This window comes from Myotis myotis, unplaced genomic scaffold (assembly GCF_014108235.1).
Source record: "Myotis myotis isolate mMyoMyo1 unplaced genomic scaffold, mMyoMyo1.p scaffold_m19_p_2, whole genome shotgun sequence".
Lineage (NCBI taxonomy): Eukaryota > Metazoa > Chordata > Mammalia > Chiroptera > Vespertilionidae > Myotis > Myotis myotis.
Window position 1 is genome coordinate 3450863 of NW_023416324.1, and position 15282 is coordinate 3466144.

General features: G+C 45.2%; 1 protein-coding gene and 1 long non-coding RNA gene across 8 annotated transcripts in view; one reads left to right on the plus strand and one right to left on the minus strand.

The window, feature by feature from the left end:
- RERE (arginine-glutamic acid dipeptide repeats) overlaps nucleotides 1–3849 on the minus strand; it is a 403197-nt gene extending 399348 nt beyond the window's left edge. Inside the window, exon 1 of one of the 4 annotated variants that reach the window (XM_036350921.1) lies at nucleotides 3720–3849. The gene's annotated coding sequence lies outside the window, so the exon portion shown is untranslated. The remainder of the gene's footprint in view (nucleotides 1–3719) is intronic. The other 3 variants (XM_036350922.1, XM_036350924.1, XM_036350923.1) reach the window with 3 other exon arrangements.
- On the plus strand, nucleotides 3125–14358 carry LOC118676678. Of its 4 annotated transcripts, XR_004974186.1 has the most exons (4): nucleotides 3125–3750; nucleotides 5372–6177; nucleotides 9540–9965; nucleotides 13494–14358. It is a non-coding gene; the product is annotated as an uncharacterized LOC118676678 (long non-coding RNA). The 4 variants fall into 4 exon arrangements; XR_004974184.1 differs by lacking the exon at nucleotides 13494–14358 and having other exon boundaries at nucleotides 9540–11163; XR_004974185.1 differs by lacking the exon at nucleotides 13494–14358 and having other exon boundaries at nucleotides 6043–6177; nucleotides 9540–11163.
- Nucleotides 14359–15282: the final 924 nt, after the last annotated feature.

Sequence of the window (15282 nt, forward strand, 5' to 3'; positions counted from 1 at the left end):
TTTTTTATTATTATTGATTTTAGGAAGAGAGGGAGAGAGAGATAGAAACATCAATGATGAGAAAGAATCATTGATCGGCTGACTCCTACATGCCGCCTACTGGGGATCAAGCCTGCAATCCAGGCATGTGCCCCTGACCTGGAATTGAACCCGGGACCCTTCAGTATGCAGGTCTATCCACTGAGCAAAACCAGTTAGGACCTGTCCACTTTTTAAAAGTGTTTGACTGAGCAATAAGTCAAGGTTGAAAAAAAACACAAAAAAAACTGGTGCACATATTTCTTGATTTGGATTACCTTTTTGTTGTGAATTGGTTCTAGTTACTCTAGCTACCTTGAAACAAACACTGGCAAAGACTATATGGGATTGAAATTACATGACTCTATTTCTACTGAAAAAATAATACATTTCAACTGTTCATATTTCATTGTAAAAGATATACAACTTTAGAGATTTGCTCTAAGTTTTGAAAGCAAAGTGAATCAGAAATCACACTTCATGAGGAGACAGCCTGGAAGGGAGATATTTATGCTACACTGAGTTCCCCTTGCCACTACAAACCTCTCAACAGTTTACTACATTAAAACAATTGAGATGGGAAAAGATGTGTGATAATAAAAACCCTTTGAGGCATTTGTCAAGCAGATTATCTCTCAAACTACACCGTGGTTTAGAAACCTTTGAACAGGAATTTGGTGTGTTAATCTATGTGCACACTCATTTCACATTTTCTCTTACCTCTGACTTTTTAAATCTAAACCATACAGTAAGTCATTCTATCAGACGACTATATTTGTTTGCATGACTACTGAAAACACTATTGCAGTGCAATTATATTACACATGCAAAATTGCTGATTTTAGTGAGCTTCTCCCCTATCCCTCCGCCTTCTACCTGCCTCACTCCACTCTCACACCCGCCCACACACATTCTCCCCCTATTAAATCCCAAAGGAAACTCTGAGTCCAGTGCTAGGATTTTCTTTTCTATAGGGTAGGCCTGCTTGACTTTTTAATAATGATATTGAAAACTTTTTAAACCCATGATGCAGACAGTGGGGTGGTGAGGGCCTGGGGCGGAGGGCAGGGGTGGGCTGGAGGGAGTCGATGGGGGCAAAAAGGGGACATATGTAATACTTCCAACAATAAAGATTTAAAAATAAAGTAAATAAATAAAAGAAAACTTTTTAAAGACTGCTAATGTATATATAGTTTCCCACACTAAAACCACAAATAAACACCCTACTTTGTTTAATATTTCAACACAAACTAAATTTCTCATATGAGACAGAAGAATATCAGTTCAAAGGAGTCCTTAGAAGTCACAATGTGTAAATACTTCTGATAATAGAACAAATTAATGTCAAGACACAGCCAATAACATTAAAAGCCTCCATGCAACGTTGCCTGTCAAAGGGTATCTGTACAGCAGCTCGGAGAAGTGGCATTAGTGGAGGAGCACTACAACTGCCATCCAAGAAAATCATTAGGCCTCAACTGTTACTCCCCTCCCCCATCCTCATCTTCTCGTCCTTCAAAGCAATCAACCAGTAGAAGGCGCTATTCTGCAACCTGCCATGACACACGCCAGCCTCCATCCCTGGCCCAGGGCCGGGTTCACCCCAGGTAGACCCTCTCTGCCTATTATTCCCTGTCCACTGTTGAAGAAAGCCTCTACATTAGCATCCAAAGCAGAAAACCAGATCTCGTCTGATAACCCCTATTCATAAAACAGAACAAAACACAGTGACAGCTCAAGAGCCAGCAAACCTATCGAACCATCAGACCACTAATCTGTCAAAACACCCACACACACTTTGCTAAATATTAACCTCAAACGCGATCTTAACCATAACAGACCACCTACTTCTACCCAGAAAAGACGACCCTGGTCACAGTCAATCCATACAATAAATGAGAGTCAACGGAACAAATCACTGTCCCCAACAAAGTCAGGGGCCAGGAGGAAGGCGAGCACTGACGGTCAGGCCGCCACACATGAGGAGGGGTTTCATCTTGACGTGCACAAAAAAGGAAGAGCAGCAGAAACCAGGTTTGCAAAGGGAAGACACGAAGGTGGAGGCGTCTGAATATGTTTCTGGGTGTCCTTTAGCTTCCAATGTACTCTTCTGCCTCTTACAAGGTCGCCAAAAAGGCCAGGCATGAGATGGGTGGGAAGAAAGCTGAAAAAGCAATGCACCCACCCTTCCCCCATCTGCTCTCCTCTGTCCCCAGAAGAGCTGTGTTTGTCTGTGCAAACCTAGTCCCAAATAGGGGGGAGAGAGAATGAATGTGTGTATGAAGAACAATGAGCCCTCAGCCTGGGGGAGGGAGGGAGAGAGAGAGAGAGAGAGAGAGAGAGAGAGAGAGAGATCGCGCTGCTGCCTCTTTTCCCTGCGACCTCAACAACAGGGAGAGCTGGAAGCCAGCTTTCCATCCAGCCTAGGCCGTCAGAACCAGAACTGGTTTATAATTGACGGTGGAATCACCTCCCCAAGCAAACCCGGGGGAGGCAATAGCCACCCGAAGGTGATTTTATTATTGCCTAGACCCAGCCTCTCTCCCCTCCCCCAAACAGGCTGAGGCTAAAGAATCCGGGGGACTCCAGACAAAAAGGTCCCTCTTGACACGGAAAGCAACTATGGAAACTGTTTCCAACCTAAGCACAGGATGCATTCATTTGTGTTGCATTAAAATGTGTGTTTTATTACAATTCCCCAAGTGCCCCTTTTACTAGATACCTTTTTGGGGGGTTTTTAAAAAAAAAAAAATTTTTTTTTTTTTTTTTTGCTTTGGAGAAAGCTATTTCAGTTTCCACACAAAACTACTTTCTAAATGTACCTTAAAATAGTAACACACACTGAAACATTTCAGACACCCAGTTTCTCAAGGACACATTTTGCTTAAATCAATGTTTGAAGTCTGTGATCCAGGAGGAAAAAAAAAAAACAACTGTAAGCAAACCCTTGGAAAAGAGGCAGAGGGAAATGACAATTCCACAATGAATCATGTTGTGTTCCTTTCAACAACTTCTCCAGCAACCGGTTTCAAAGGAAACCTAAAACATGAAACACTTCCCGCCCCCTCCAAACACACACCATCTATGCAAAACGGCTTCTCTCGTTTCCAAGCCTTTCAACATTTTAAAATAGGAGCCGCTCTCTTTCCGAGAGCAGAACTAAGACGTGAGCATAAGAATCCTTATTCCGCTGCAAGTTGAGTTTGGTTTCGTAATTCAGTCATCGGAGAACTAGAGATTGAGAACAAAAACAAAAACAAACAAACAAAACAAAAAAAACAAAAAAAAGGGGAGCGCATCTTGGCCAACGTGGGAACGAAGACTTGCAGGAAAGTCCTCCCCCAGGACCCCGAGTCCGCAAACGCGCCGGGGACGCTGCGCTCCGCCCGGCCGCCTCGCCGCTCCCTGTGCCGCCGGGGACGGAGCCCCCGGGGCAGCTCAGCCTCCGCGGACGAGCCCGGCGGGCGCAGGAACCAGCCGCCGGAACCAGCCGCCGGGAGCCGGCCGGACGGCCCGCGGGACGGTCACCCGGCCGCGCCCCCCGCCCTTTATTCCCGGACGTGAGCGGCGCCACACCGGCCTCCGCTCGCGGGCTCGCAGCGGACCGGGATCCACGCCCACCCCGGGCCCCACGCCCCGCGCCCCGGACCGGGGGCCAGAGAGGCGAGCAGCCGCCACGCGCGGGCAAGTTGGAGACTTACCTTCCCCGGATGCGCTACACCATCAATGGAGGTGTGTTCGGCCGGCTCCCGGGAAAGTGGGGGGACGGGGCGGGAGGCCCACGGGGCTGGGGGCCGCCGGGCTCGGGCCGAGAGGGGCCGGCCGCGGGGGCGGAGGCGGGGCGGCGGGGCTTCCCTCCCGTGACCTTCCGTGCGGGGTCCACCCGCTCCCAGCTCCGCGCTCGGCCGGCCCTTCAGGAGCGGGAGACCGGGACCATGTCTGGTTTTGTTTGCTGAGGGCGAGGGGCTCCCTGAGGATGCTGGTGATTTTTTCCCTCAACTCGGAGAGAAAACGAGGCAGAGACAATGTGGGAGGCGAGCGAGCGGGGGGAGGCGGAGGCGGGGACGGGACCGAGCCGGGCGAGCGTCTCGGGCGTGCGGGAGGAAGACGAAGCGGGGAGCGCAGGGGGCGGCTCGCGAGCGTCTGTGGGAGCAGCGGCGCCTCAGCGATGGAGGCCGAGCCGCGGCGGGGTTGCTGCACCGACCCGCCGCCCACTCCGCGCTCGGGCCCGGCCCACCTCGCAGTATCGCGCCTCTCTATTGGCCCCTCGCGGCGTGACGCGCGCGAAGGAAGGACCAATGGGAGACGGAGATCGGGCGGAGGGGCGGGACCTCTCCTTTTTTTTTTTCTTTCTAATAAAATGGGCAGAAGAGAAGGTGGGGAGCGGCCGGCTTCTGGCGACGCCGCGGCCCGGGCTGGAGCGCGCGCTACGGGACGCGGCCGGGCGGTGGGCTGGGCTCCGCGCGGGGCGGGGGCCGCGGCGTCGCGGGCAGGTCCGGGTGCAGGATGGGCCGCGCGGTCCAGTTGCTCCGGTTACTACCAGGGTCACGATCTGCCTTTTGAGCCACGTAAGAGGCGGATTCATGGCCCCGGGGGGTGCGGAGTGGGTTCCAACAATTCGCTAAGGACTCTCGAAACCCTGAGGAGCATTAACGTTTTCAAAATTAGCCTATGGCAAAAGATTAAGAAAGAGGAAAAGGAAATTGGCGGATCGCGCTGCCTTTTCGAAAAGAGTCAGAAGAAAAGCCTTCAAAGTCTCATCAGGGAATAAAGAAGGGACTGTACCCGCCGACAGGGGGGATTTTAGAAAGAGAGAGCGGTGTACACAACTCTGTGCCGTGAGTTTGGGGGGTGGAGGGAATTTTTAAAAAATCGAAACACAGTATCACCTTTTTGTCTTTGAGAAACATTGTTTTCTCCCATTTCCCCGAAGACAGAAGTCACAGGGTCTCTGATGCCATTAGGGGAGTGAGGGGCAGGCCAAATGCTCATATTCTATTTAATGTAAGTTATAGGATTGAGGGGTCTTGGAGATTTTAATTATGATTAGCAGTTTTTGAAATGCATAGCATGTTTACTGAGTTCTTTCACAGACCCCAGCACGAACCCAGGGTGAACCATCCATCTATTGTTTGTTTGTTAATATACTTTAAATGCTTTTTGGTGTCCTTATGCCACACACTTCTCCTGAAGGAGTTCAGATCTCTATATAAAAGAATAATTAAGGGATCGAGCATAGCACAAAATAACTAACTCATTTTTTCATATAAAGTGATCATTTTTCTCTTTGGAATGTCTATTCAGATTATAATTTCACATCCAACACTTTTTGTAATGTTTTAATTGATTTCAGAGAGAGGAAGGAAGAGGGATTGAAACATCAGTGAGAGAATCATTGATCCGCTGCCTCCTACACACCCTCTACTGGGGATCTCATGTGCCCTGACCAGGAATCCAAATGTGACCTCCCACAACCACTGAACCACACTGGCTGGAGCAACATTTTCTTTTAGGAAAAATTTAACTAGCAGATATTATTGGACTGTGACCCGCGAGACCTAAAAACAAATAGGACTTTGCCATTACCTTTCCAAGTAATTTTTTAAATGTTTTAATTGAATGTATTGAGGGTGACGTTGGTTAATAAAATTATATAGGTTTCAGGTGTACAATTCTATAATACATCATCTGCATATTGTGTTTAGTGTGTTCACTGCCCGAAGTCAAGTCTCCTTCCATCACCATTTATCCCTCTATACCCTCTTCTACCTCCGCTCCACCCAAGCCCAGGAACTTTAAGGAAGAAGAACCCTGTCTGCTGCAATCCTTCAGCTGTGAAACGGGAAAACTGGTTAATACTGCCTTATATACCTAATAATGTGAGAACTGAATTCTCACAGCATAATAGATTCAATAAACAGCTCTCCACATCCCAGATATGGATGAAACTATTCAACATCAGTTTGGAAATAGGGGTAAAGGGTATTAGATGGCTTTGGTTTCATTCAAAATCCACATTTACAGGAGCACGATTTCTCACCAAGGTTCAGTGGGTGCTGGGCAAATGGACATCGCGTCCCAGATGATGCCTGTGGACCCTGTGGGTCATGCAGCAGTGACGAGAGGGGCTCCGGAGATCTGGAAACTACATTCACTGTGGTACGTGCGAGGGGCATCCTTTTCATTTGTTTATAACAATGTCGATTTAGAAATCTCGAAGTTCCACATAGTTGTAAAGCATAATAGTATGGTATCGGGCCATAAAATTAGCAAACTAGACCTGTTTAACAAGCCCACACAAGAGCTGTGGTCCAGCCAGACAGCCAGAGAGTACATACTAGTGCAGCCTTCCTTCTGAGCATCTGAGAGACTGACAAGGTCATAATAATACATTTTAATAAGAACATCTATGAAACCGTGGATCAAAAGCTTATGTGTCCCAAGCATCAGGCCATGCATGTTGCACCCTTAGCCCATTTAGTCTTGACAACAGTCCATGAAGTGTCATTATTATTATCTCCATTTTAAAGGTCAAGAAACTGGTCTTAGAGGAGTTAAATAACTTGCTTAAGGTAAAAGAGGTCAGATGGGTTGTTTTCCCATTATGAAATTAGAGTTTCCTGACCTAGCCAGTTTGGCTCAGTGGGTAGAGCATCAGCCTACAGACTAAAGGGTCCTGGATCCTTACCTAGGCCCTGGTAAGGGTACACGCAGGAGGCAACCAATTGATGTGTTTCTCTCACATCGTTATTTCTCTCTTTCCCTCTCTACTCTCTCTAAAAATCAATGGAAAAATATCCTCAAGTGAGGATTTTTTTTAAAAAGTTTCCTGTTCTCTTTCCAGCAAGCTTTAGAAAATGGGGATGACTTTGGTTACTGAATCTGAAAATATCAAGGACTTTGGGTAGTTGTTTTATGTATCTTAGTACAGATAGAAGTGGTTTTATTTTGTATTCAGCGGTATCAGAAATGCAATACCAGCCCAGCCAGTGTGGCTCAAGGGTTGAGTGTCGACCTGTAGACCAGGAGGTCACGGTCCGATTCCCAGTCAGGGCACATGCCCAGGTTGTGGGCGCCATCCCCAGTGGGGGACGTGCAGGAAGCAGCCGATCGATCAATGATTCTCTCTCATCACTGATGTTTCTCTCTCTCCCTCTCCCTTCCTCTCTGAAATCAATAAAAATATGTTTAAAAAAGAAAAGAAATGCAATACCATTATTTAAAAGAAGCCAGGGGGGAAGTTTAATAAATGATATGGCAACCAGATAGTTATATAGAAAAACACAGTCAATGCAGAACATTTTTTAAACTGTATTCTTATTATTCCTAAACTCTCCCCAAAATTACAGATGGATATTTTTAAATGTAAAAACTGAATCACTAAACCACTATTTCTTAGGCTGAGTTTACTGGTGTTTATATTATTATTGTCCTCTATAACCTACATATAGATTATGCTTATTCTTTTGTATATGTCAGATATTTTATGATTTTTTTTAAATCAAACCGTAAAAGTATTAAAGGAATACTAAAATTTTTTCAAATCATGATTGAGGAAGTTCTGTCTAAGCATGACAGGAAACCCAGAAGCCATAAAGGAAAAACACCAATAAATTTTACTGCGTAAATATTTTACATCTCTGTAAGGCATAAAAAACACCAAAGCAATGAATGGAAGAAGCAGAGAGAAAATATTTTTAACACCTAAAATAAAGAGCTAACTTCCTTAACACAATATAATCATAATGAAATAAATGCAAATTAAAATCATCTCTTAGATTAGAACTCTTTTTTACTTCATAACATCCAGTATTGATAGGGATGTGTGAAAACAGGCACTCTGATGCATTGTTGGTGAAAAAATATAACCATACCATTTTTTAGAACACAATTTGGCACTATCTATGAAGATATTAAATAGCCATACCCTTTGGCCCAGCAATTCTAGAAAGCCATTCTACAAATAATTTTGTATAACTATACACAAATACATACAAGAAGCTTGCAACATTACTTATAATAGTGAAAGCCTGGAAAAACCTGAACATCCACCAATGAATAATGTTTAAACATACAATGGCATACTTGACAGGGTTCAAAAAGAATTAGGTAAATCTGAATTGATATGGAATGATAACCAGGATTCAGAGTTAAATGAAAAAAGCAAGTCACACAACAGTTATGTAAAGTATAATTCTCTTTGTAATTTTAAAAGGACAAATTTGTATATGCTTCAGAAATGTCTAGAAACATAGCCACCAGGAGAATGTAGTCCACTGGGCGCGGAACGGAGAGTGAGGAGGGGACAGGAGACTGACTTTTACTTCAGTCTACTGTTTTGTTTGATTTTTTTTCTCTTTACATCAAGCATGTATAATTTTTAAAATAAAAATAAAAGAAGAAATTTGCCCTAGCTGGTTTGGCTCAGTAGATAGAGCATCAATTAGTTCGATTCCAGTCATGGGCACAGGCCCAAGTTGAGGGCTCAGTCCCCAGTAGGGGGCATGCAGGAGGCAGCCGATCAATGGTTCTCTCTCACCATTGATGTTTCTCTCTTTTTCTCCTCCCTTCTTCTCTGAAATTAATAAAAATATATTTTTTAAATAAATAAATAACTCTCTCTCACACACACAATTTAAGTTCTATGAACATTTCACTGGCAAGCAGTCTTCATAATTCACCAGAAGTACTCAAGCTTTAGAACGAGTAAATTATTTACGTCTAAAATGTCTTACGATGCCCTGGCCCGGTGGCTCAGTTGGTTGGAACATCATCCCATTCACCAAAAAGGTTCCAGGTTTGATTCCTCATCAAGGCACATCCTAGGTTGTGGGTTTGATACCTGGTCCGGGTGCATGCAGGAGGCAGCGGATCGACGTTTCTCTCTCGCATCAATGTTTTTCTCTAGCTCTTTCCCTTCCTCTCTCTCTAAAAGTCAGCAAAACATATCCTCGAGTGAGGATTTTAGAAAATGTCTTAAGGACAGCTGGGGTGCTTTATCAAGTCTGGTAACAAACTGAAGCTTGTTCTAGGCATTGTCTTTGAAATCGCCTTCCAAGTTGATGTAGTGCAAACACAAGCCGGTAATGAGCGTCAGTTGCCTACCATTGCATGTGAGCAAGACGGGGACTGGCTACTCCCTCCCCACAGGGGTCCTGCTGCAGGCGCTCACCACTCACTCACCTTGCATTTACCCACAGTGGGTTTTCGCTTTACAATTTGTTGTAAATCAGAATTGCTCCCTCTCCGGTCTTTTCCCTCATGCCACGTAAGTACCCTTGACAGACAGCCTTTCTCAAAGCCCCTGCACTGAGTCGGAATGGAGAATGGGTGATTATTGGTTGTCCCAGGAGGCTGTGTGAGGCATGCAGATACATACAAAAGTGAAACAGCTTTTCCCAAAGAGAAGGATCACAAACCAGAAGCCTTCTTCCATTGTTTGGATGTGACTAAGGGTGGCTAGCAATTAAGGTTCTTGATTCAACTCCAGACTCCAGTGACTTTTCTTTCCACCAAAGCAGAAGTGGGTCTGGTTACCAACACGCTGACAGATGCATTTGAAGGAATCTGTGCTCCACTGAACCACATCAGACGCAGTGGAGTGACGCCTTCTCTGAGTCACTTGGAGCCAGCCAGTGCCCCAGCATGCTGCCCAAGGACACTGAGCCGTTTTCTGGACGAGGTCTAAATCCAGCATCTGACTTCTGACCACTAGTGGTTACCGAAAAGTCTCCTAGGGCTTTGTGGGAGAATTAAGGGGAGGAGACGCTGAGTTTCATTGTCCTGGCCTAGTTCCAAGTCTGATCATTACATTAGCAGGCCTCCTCCTTTGTCTGCGATCTCGCCGAGACGTGCTAGTCCACAGCCCCTTATAAACAGCTGTCCACTGTGAGCCGAGTGAGCCAGAGAGCCAGCAAGTTCCACCCTGGGGGACGCTGCGTTTCAAGGTAAACACTTCCTCCACATCTATCCGTAAATTACTTACATTTACGTTGGAGAAAAGGCATGGTTTTCTAAGGAAAATGAGGGCGTAATTATGGGGAGTTAAAAATGATCCACAAACACGATTTTGTCTAAATGGTGAACAAAGAAAACTGGCGTTGGTCACAAAGGGGCCCTCGGGAGGAGGAGTCCAGAAGAAATGATGCATTGTAGAGTCTCACGGGTCATTTGGGGGATCCAGAATTTAACCATACAGCATTGATGTGGCAGGTGCTGTTGCCACCAACATTCACTTATTTTTTTTAATATTTTTTATTGATTTTTTACAGAGAGGGAGAGGATAGAGAGTTAGAAACATCAAAGAGTGAGAAACATCGACCAGCTGCCTCCTGCATACCCCCTACTGGGGATGTGCCTGCAACCAAGATACATGCCCTTGACTGGAATCGAACCTGCCATTCGGTCCGCAAGCCGACACTCTATCCACTGTGCCTAACCGGTCAGGGCAACATTCGCTTCTTTAGTCCAAGCATATTATACACACAGAGCAAACAGGCAGGTAACTCTAACCCAGGAGAAATTTCAGCCCCTGCATCCACACTTCGGTGTCTCTGTGTTGGGCATGTCTGGGCACTCACTTGAATGCCTCCCTCTTTTGCATTCAACATGTAAGACATTTTAATTTTAAAATACCCACATTCCCAGCCCTCTCAACTCCTAACACAACAACTTCCAGCATAAATTCTGCTATGTTATTTTTTTTTTCTTAAAAAGAGCGTTTTAACTTGGAAGCATCCAAAATTCCCTTCTATAAGGGAATGGATAAACTGTGGTTCATCCATTCTATGGAATATTATTCAGCACCAAAAATAAATGAGCTGCCAAGCCATGGAAAGGCATGGAAGAACCTTAAAGGCATTACTAAGCGAAAGAAACCAATCTGACAAGGCTGCATGATACTGTGTGGTTCCAACTACATGACATTCTGGGAAACACAGAACTATGTCTGGGAAAGACATTGTGAGAAAGGAAGGAAAGGCAGTGGTTGGCAGGGATGCGGGGGTGGCGGGTGAACAGGTGGAATACGGGGTTTTAGGGCAGTGAAACTGATCTGTATGATACTATAAAGCAGCGGTTCTCAACCTGTGGGTCGTGACCCCTTTGGCGGTCGAACGACCCTTTCACAGGGGTCGCCTAAGACCATCCTGCATATCAGATATTTACATGATGATTCATAACAGTAGCAACATTACAGTTATGAAGTAGCAACGAAAATCATTTTATGGTTGGGTCACAACATGAGGAACGGTATTTAAAGGGCCAGAAGGTTGAGAACCACTGCTAAGGGTAGCTCCATGTCATTATACATTTGTCAAAGTCCACAGGATGTACAACGCACACACAGTGAACCCTATTGTAAACTATGGACTTTAGTTAATAATGTATGAATATTGGCTTATGGATTGTAATAAATGGACCACACTAATGTAAAATGTTAATAACAGAGGAAACTAGGGGTGAGGTGAAGGAGTATAGGGCAACTCCACTTTCTGCTCAATTTTCCTGTGAACCTAAAACTGCTCTAAAAAATAAAGTCCGTTGATTACAAAAAGAAAGAACATTTTCGTTCTGTGCTTTGTGTTGTAAGGAATGGAGACATATCTCAAGTAACAGGAGATTATGTGAGAATGTTTCTACTAGGAAGACCAGGCAAAGCTGAACCATGTGACAGAAGGAAAAGAAGGGACTAGAAGGAGAGAGGAGGCCACAGGAAGGACGGGACCCCAGCCCCCCACCATTAACATCGCTGGCCCACTGTCTCCTCATCAGTCCCACCTGCTGGCCTCCTCACCCTTTATATGTAGCTCTTCCCCACTTCAAAGTGTCTGCTTTCTCATAACTTCCACTCCCTCATCATCGTGGCTTGCCTGTGGCCTCTCACGGCCTCTCTGCTTTTCCGTGGCTTATGACTTACCAGTACAGCTGCTTCTGCTGCCTGCCTCGTGGCGTGAGTGTTTCCTACTCAACATTGCTGAGAGGGAGAAGGCTGATGGCCCCGCTCATCATTTTCGGCCTGACCCTGTCCGGGTCCCGGGCCCCGTGGGGTGTTAGTAGCCGTGGAGGGACAAGGGTGTCCTGGGCCAAGCCCAGTGCTCAGGGCGGCCTCCCTCTAGAAGGGTCGGTGGGTGTGGTGGGTGTGGCAGCATTCTCCACGTGCTTTTGGAATGGCTTGTGTCCAAAAAATGACAAGTAAAACTGAATCTTAGCAACTAAGTATTTCAATACATATTTTAAAATACATTTTTTATTATTTCAGAGAGGAAGGGAAAGAGAGAGACATAGAAACATCAATGATGAGAGGGAATCATCGACCGGCTGCTTCCTGCATGCTCCCTACTGGGGATCGAGCCCACAACCCAGGCATGTGCCCTTGACCAGAATCGAACCGGGACCCTTCAGTCCTCAGGCCGACGCTCTATCCACTGAGTCACTGAGCCAAACCAGCTAGGGCTCAATACATTTTTTAATAGCCCTGGCTGGTTTGGCTCAGTAGGTTGAGCGTCAGCCTGCGGAGCGAAGGGTCCCTGGTTTGATACAGGTCAAGGGCACATGCCTTGATTGCAGGCTCCTCCCCAGCCTGGTCCCTGTTTGGGGCGCATGCAGGAGGCAACCAATCGATGTGTTTCTCTCACATTGATATTTCTGTCTTTCCCTCTCTCTTCCACTCTCTAAAAATCAATGGAAAAATATCTTTGGGTGAGGATTTAAAAAATAATAATAATTACCTTTACAAAGGATATTTGGTCTCTCCTAAAGAGAAGACCTCCCCCCCCCCCAAAAAAAAAAAAGCAGTCCACAAGTTACAGAGTGTTCATATTCTCTTGATCAATAAAAATTCTGCAAGATGCCCGACTGGCATGCTCAGTGGTTGAGCATCAAACTATGAACCAGGAGGTCATGGTTCGATGCCTAGTCAGGGCACATGCCTGGGTTTCGGGCTTGATCCCCAGTAGGGGGCGTGCAGGAGACAGCCAATCAATGATTCTCTCTCATCATTAATGTTTCTATCTCTCTCTCCCTCCCACTCTGAAATCAATAAAAATATGTATTTAAAAAAATTCTGTAAGGCCCTAACCGTTTTGGCTCAGTGGATAGAGCGTCAGCCTGTGGACTCAAGGGTCCCAGGTTCGATTCCAGTCAAGGGCATGTACCTTGGTTGCGGGCACATCCTCAGTGGGGAGTGTGCAGGAGGCAGCTGATCGGTGTTTCTCTCTCATCAATGTTTCTAACTCTCTATCCCTCTCCCTTCCTCTCTGTAAAAAATCAATAAAATATATTTTTTTAAAAAAATTCTGTAAGAATGATCCCTAAAACTCCTCCCCCAAAAGGCCTTCCAACCAACGTCCAGAAGAGCCCCCTTGCCTTCGATCTAACAGCAGATTCTCACTAACCTCCAGGAGAGGCGAGAGAAAGGCACAGAGAGGATCTTGGCAGCCCAGTGACGCGCTCTCTACCCTCTCTCCTGGTAACAGGTGACTCATTGTAATCCCAGGCGAAGGGAGAAATAGTCTGGGATCAGGGAGGTGACTAGAGTGACTTTCTCCCAGGACATAAAAACTTCAGGTGAGTTGATTACCACAAAGAAAGGAAATGAATTTCAGTCTCTATTATTAAGAATAAAATAGAGGAACAAAGAAACGAGGGAGAGCAACAGGCTCGCAGGTCATGGCCAAGAGAGGTTAAGACATACACACTAACCTACCACAGAGCGAGATGCTCTGATAGAGAAAAGCAAAGTTGATAGTCACCCGGTTGTGTTTTACAAAATCTTATACAAAATACAATCTCAATTAAAAAAATAGTAATTTGTCAAAATTTTACATGTTTTAAAACACTTCTTTAAGGCACTTGTGATAATATATTAATGAAAATGCACTCCCAAACCCAGGATAGAAATTAAAAAGTATTGATTAAAGACAAAAAATGTGAAATGCAAAACTAAAGAAATTTTAGAACAAGATATAGGAGAAGCTGTTGAATAAGACCCCAAAAGCACAAACTGTTCAAAGACACATTTGACTAATATTAAAGACTTCCTAGAAGTTATATCAAAATGAGTGAAAGTCACAAATTGGGAAAAGACCATTGCAATCTCCATAACCATGAAAGGGTTAGTGATCAGAATATGGAAAGACAGCAGGTAAGCCTATGTGGAAAAGACAAGCCAATAAAAAAGTGGGCAAGGAATAAAGAGTAAGCAATGCATACAATAATCTTGTGTCCAGGAAACATAAAAAGATGCTCCGTTTTGTGCCGGCAGGTGTGGCTCAGTAGCTGAGCTTGGACCCATGAACCCGGAGGTCACAGTTCGATTTTCAGTCAGGGCACATGCCTGGGTTGTGGGCTCCATCCCCAGTGTGGGGTGTGCAGGAGGCAGCTGATCCATGATTCTCTCTCATCATTGATGTTTCTATCTCTCTCTCCCTCTCCCTTCCTCTCTCTGAAATCAATAAAATCATTTTTTTAAAAAAAAAGATGCTCAGTCTCTTGCCCTAACCGGTTTGGCTCAGTGGATAGAGCGTCGGCCTGTGGACTGAAGGGTCCCAGGTTCGATTCCGGTCAAGGGCATGTACCTGGGTTGCGGGCACATCCCCAGTAAGGGGTGTGCAGGAGGCAGCTGATCGATGTTTCTCTCTCATCGATGTTTCTAACTCTCTATCCCTCTCCCTTCCTCTCTGTAAAAAACCAATTAAAAATATTTTTTTAAAAAAAGATGCTCAGTCTCTCATGTCTTCATTCTAGACAATTCCAATATACACATAGATGATCCTTCTAAAACTTAATAGTAGCTGTGTGTGTGTGTGTGTGTGTGTGTGTGTGTGTGTGTGTGTGTGAACTGTGGTAAAGCACACATAAAATTTACCATCCTAACCATTTTTATGTGCACAGCTCAGTAGTTGAGCAACAATCTTCAGAACTTTTCATCGTGCAAAACTCTATACCAGCCATGGGCAAACTACGGCCCGCGGGCCGGATCCGGCCCATTTGAAATGAATAAAACTAAAAAAAAAAGACCGTACCCTTTTATGTAATGATGCTTACTTTGAATTTATATTAGTTCACACCAACACTCCATCCATGCTTTTGTTCCCGGCCCTCCGGTCCAGTTTAAGAACCCATTGTGGCCCTCGAGTCAAAAAGTTTGCCCACCCCTGCTCTATACCCATTCAATAACAACTCCTCATTCCCACTCCTCCCCCTGCCTCTGGCAACTACCATTCTGTCTGTCTCTATGAGTTTGACTACTTTAGATGCCTCAAA